The sequence below is a fragment of the Ptychodera flava genome, chromosome 18, assembly GCF_041260155.1.
Source record: "Ptychodera flava strain L36383 chromosome 18, AS_Pfla_20210202, whole genome shotgun sequence".
NCBI classification, from domain to species: Eukaryota; Metazoa; Hemichordata; class Enteropneusta; family Ptychoderidae; genus Ptychodera; species Ptychodera flava.
The window spans coordinates 20200371-20206206 of NC_091945.1; positions in this window are offsets into that span (position 1 = coordinate 20200371).

Genomic DNA, 5836 nt, shown 5'->3' on the forward strand with positions numbered 1-5836 from the left:
AATATTTGCCAATTTGGTTTTATTGCTTCTTGCTTCTGATTGTAGTATATTAGTTTGTCAGCCTTTTTCTCTGTTTGTTTGTTTGTATGTATGTATGTATGTATGTATGATTTATATATATATTATATATATATATATATATATATATATATATATATATATATATATAAATTAACAAAAGTCACTGTAGTCGTCAATTATTACAACTAAATTAACAGCTGACAGAGTTTATACAGAACAATAGAATGTGTATCTCTGCATTCTTACAGGCGCAGATTGGTCGTACAAGACGGTAGGATGTAATATATATTCCCCGAGTACTTATAAAAAGAGTCTCCTCCATAGCGTCAATTTACTTGCAGTCATCATATAAAGCCATCGGAGTCACTCCCGACAAACTACTCTGTTATGCTTTGTGGTAGGGTGGCCAAGCCATTTTTTCTCTTGTTATACACACAGTTTAAATGATTTTTAGCAAGAATGGGGTAAAAGAAGAAAAATAAAAAAAAAAATTATGCAAATAGCTGTATCCAATCAAAAGTTATGAAGTTTTAAAGCAATAAAAATGCCATTTTTCGCGGACAATTTTCGGCAAATTTTAAAATTATTTCAATGAATGCCGATTCCTTCAAGTTTGGCAACCCATAATTTTTTATTTACTTCACATGGAATCATTAACACTATGTGTCTTGTGCACAGATTTACCCAATATTACGGAAAAATCAAGATTTGACTGATGCACAGTCTTGGATTTTGAAACTGTGAGTGTTGAAAATTGAAAATATTTTGTCTGACTTTGTCAAAATTGAGGCGGCACCGTACCATCGAAAAATGGATGGATTTTATGTTTTTATGAATTTGAATTCACATAACTTAAAAACTAGAGCTCACAATACAATGAAATTTTGTCACAATGTTATTTAATAACACTCAATTCTAACAAATCAATTTAAACTGCCAATTGTCTTTTAATGCAGTTCATTTCAGCCATGAAATTGTAAGAAATAGCTGTCCCTAACTTAAGCCTCAGGCAGGCTGTCAATGGTGTGTCAGTGTGACTGCCTTCCGCCGCCATCTTGAGTCACACTGTACTGAGGTCTATGAATGAACACGATTTTTATGATTCGTACTTGTGCTCGTGGACAGATTTTCGTCATATTTCACAGAAATGTTGGAATGATGTTTAAAAAGAGCATGCTACAAGTTTTATGGCAAAAATATGTATCTAAATGGGAAAAATCTACACCGAATTTACCGTACTCACTTTACCTCGTGTTTGCTGGCTAAAATTCCCAGAATATAACAAAAACTCACCACTACATGTAAATGGGATGGTCTGCCACTTCCTGGCCAAGTTTCACAGTTCTATGACAGCGTGCACAGGGCCCGAAAGCAGTTCCGTTGCGAAATAGGTATTGACTGGATTCAGAAGTGCGTGCCATGAGGGCGACCGCTCGAGCGCTGTGGCCGGTCAGTACAAAGTGGCATTTTTGGAGAGGAAAAACACTATTTTTCTATCGTTTTTTCTTCAGTTTTTTAATGAAACCTGCCTCATACATCGATTTTAATTGGAAATATCCATTTTTTCAGTAACTGAGCACTTATTTTCAGAAAAAATGGCGTTTAAAATTTCACGAAAATCAAATTTCACTTTCAGTGTGCGTGAGTTGCGCAGAATGTCGCAACATTTAGCTTAACTTTGGCCACCCTATTTGTTGTTTTTGGAAGGTATGACAGATGAAAATCACATTCCAATGTCTGAAAGTATGGCGGACGATCTTGTTATCTTAGCATCAAAAACATCGCCACAGAGAAATGGGAAGACACAAGCTAATGCGAAATATTAATTTGAATACGATAAGCTCGATCAAAGTAGTTTTATGTAACCAGTATCAGTAGAGACGTTAACCTTCAAGAGGTTTAAAAGGAATATCCAGGAATGATGCTGATGGTTTACCATATAAATGTAGGTGAGGCAATACACTTTATGTATTATATGCTTTCTTAAAATAGGTGGTATTTTGCTGGTAGTCTAGTCTCTGTGTGCAGGGTAAATATCTTGCATTATTTTATAAATACGCGAAAGGGGACATTATACATCTATTAACTGGGTCAACTGCTTGGCCAGTCAAGATGAACAGGACGTGTACAATGTCATCAATGTCTCACGTGTTTCACAAAGGTTACTTATTAAGCTGAAAATAAACACTGTAGAATTGGAAACACAAAAAGTATAGTTCTACTTCATCAGAGGCGCTTCGATGCGAATAGGGAAAGGAAATGGTATTGCACGTCATATAAGGATAGACTGAATGTATCATCGACAGTGGTGCGCAGGTTTAGATGAAAAGTATTTTTAAAGCTTGCGTAGTTGTCAGGCAGGGCACTGATGGAACGAGCCAAAACCATTTAAAATAAAATATTTCATTGGTTGACGAATTAATGATTTCCCTGAACTTGCTTGTAGACACAGTACAAGATTATTTGCTGGGTAAATAGACCGCTTTTCATGGATAGGCAGAAATGCCAGTACAATGCTCTATTTGCGTTTTGTCAAGGTGAACATTTTTGATGCAATAATTTGTTTACAGGTCTCGTGTTGTAAAATATCTCTCTTTCATTACATGGTATCAGTGAACTGATAAATGATATTTTTTGTGTCTTCTGCACTTGAATATTATGTAAACATCAAATACAGTACCGAAGCGCCTAATTAAAGCAAAGTAAATAGTTGTTTTGTTTCCCCAGGGTCAGTGCATGTAAAATACTACCCGATGAACTGCTGCAAACCACGATATTGGAACGGGGTCGTCAATGCTAGTTAGTAAGACCACTCCGAGCTAACGAGAACAACAAAACACAAACAATTATGGAAACTCGCCATCTCTCCGTCTGATGTTAGTCATATTGCATTTCTACTAGCTAGAAGATTATACCCAAATATAGTCCGCCATCACTTTATGATGACCTAAAGAAATTCAGGCGTTATCATGTGCACCGTCATTTCCCCTGACAGACATTTTCTAATTTTGCATGGATGTTTTGTTCACTATCCAAAGAACAATGAAAATAGTCTTAATGTGATGAGCGTATTTTATCCTCACCGGAATATAAGATTAATCATCTTTGTAAGTAAAATATGGGAAACATCTCGAGTAATCATGTAAAGATGATGCTACTCCTTTTATTGATAAAAAACCTTGACTTAAGTATGAATGATTTATACCTTTTTCATTGTCTTCGAACGTTATTCTGCATTTGACTTATAAGGATGATCGATCTCATATTCCGTAGACAGAAGAAAAATACGTAAAAAAATAAAGCATTTCTTCATGTACCAAAAGCAATTTTATATCAGGCTTTGATGGATGTAAAACATCGTAAATGTAACATAACTAGTAATGTGCCTAAGCGATCTATTGTAGCACTGCCAACGGTGTTTATTCCCCGGGTCGGTGTGTCCAAAATACAACCTCAATAATTCCTGCTGACCGTGTAATTTGAGGTGAATCTTCTATGCCAGTTGGTGAGATTTACTGTTACGAAACAACTGTCAGCTATTTAGAATGTCGGCAAAACTACGGTGGAAACTCACCATTCCTACCATCACCTTAATAGGGCACCAGAAATGTGAAGGCATTCTATCTTGAACAATCACTCCCCCTGACCTACACATAACATTAAATTATGTCCACACATTACTAGGTTCGAGAAAGTAAATGTCTTACATGGTTGTCCACTTTCTTAATGATAGCGTCAAATAATGTCCACGATAGCCGGGCAAAAAGTCTCTCATTTTGCTTGCACCATCATTGCTTAATAATCTTTAAAAATGAGATGTCACCGATAGATATAAATGACTTGTTTTTCCATTTTCGAAAGGACATATATAGATGTGTCCAAAAACAATGCAAACATTTAACATTGATTCTGCTCATGTCAATGGTCTTATTGTAAAGAGAGACATTCATTACGTGTTGGTCTGGGAAATTTTAATCACGACGATTAAAACTTATATTTTTACGATGTGGAAAGGAATGTATGTTCCGCCACTTGAAGGATATATATATATATATATATATATATATATATATATATATATATATATATATATATATATATATCTATATATATATATATATATATCGTTGACAAATAATCGCTGATGTGTCGGTCTTAAGATGATTAACAGAATATAACAAATGCCCCAGACCAAACACGTAATGAATGTCTCTCTTTACAATAAGACCATTGACATGAGCAGAATCAATGTTAAATGTTTGCATTGTTTTTGGACACACACACACACACACACACACACACATACACACACACACATATGTTGACTTGTCTGAGTTGATAATGTGAAATTTCTCCGTGATGCAGAGGTTGCAGCGTTTTGTCTTGGTTGTCTTTCACATTATCAACTCAGACAAGTCAGCACTGCTAAAACAAACGTACAGAAAGTTCTGTCGAAATGTAGACACAGAAGCAAATCCTTCTCATTAACACTTGAAAGCGCAAGCAACCGCCTCGTTTGCATATACACCTGACCCTATATATAGGTAGCTACAAGCCCGCCAACATCACTCCTGACGATTGCAAGTGCATGAAACAGTCTGTAGAGTAATCACGACAAGTTCCACGTCTAGCAATACCTATGCCCTGCGGAAACGCATCGAGCACTATACATTGCCTGAATTGACACCAAGCCACTGATATATTATATTATATATATATATATATTATATATATATATATATATATATATATATCTATATATTATATATATATATATATCTAGATATATATATATATATATATATAATATATATATATAGCAAACCTCTTTTCAAACGTTAATTAAATTTTCTCGTCAGGTTGTGTATTTTTCTCTGCCTTAAATGCTGAACATGTACGTCGTGGTATTCGGGTATTCGGGTATCACTGATGCTTCCAGTGGAACGTAAACATTATATATACGGGACGGCCTCTCCAAAAGATGTTGAACATTACTTAATGTATCCACTTCTCATGGTGCTTTTTCAAATGCGCAAAAAAAGTCTCAGATAAAACATTCGGTATGTGGCAAAAGCAACTGCAAACACGCGGATTGCCGACACGAATCGTCTGACTTGGAGTATGCTGCCAAATGTAGCCTTTTGATTCTGATCAGACCTACTGTCAGAGGATCATTTAAATTAACAAGAATAATAAAAATCATACCCATCCATAATCAAATAACACTACGTCAAAATTCGTAATACATAGTCAATTGTTATAAACATAGACACAAAACGGCACAGAGCAAACAGCTAAACATATTAGGTAACACAAAAAAGTCAAATTCGTGAAAGAAAGATATATATGTGCCTCTTACAGAGATCAATGAGTGATTTCAGTTTTTGCGAAAATAGTAGGCGCATCCTGCCCCACATGTGGCGTCCGCAATAAATCAATGTGTAAGTCAAATCAGTAGTGACAGTTAGTGTTCACCAACTAAAGACTGCTGTTACTGATGCGATCAGCGATTATTTGTCAAAGAGAGATATCATACTTATCTACCAGCTTGTGATGCCTGCCAAAATTGCGTTTGAATGGTGAGACAAGTCTTTCTCTGGTGTAACCTTGATTTAAAAGTTTCTAAAAGAGACTGCTTTGTCTTTTGCAAAATCACCATATGAACAGAGTGTTCTTGCATATCGAATAAGCAGGGAAATGAATACCCCATAAGCTGGTGAGAGTGAAATATTACTGATGACGTGCTAGAAACTGATGATCATACGTTTTAAATCTTCTCTCTTGTCATATAGATTGGTAGAAAGGAGACGATTAG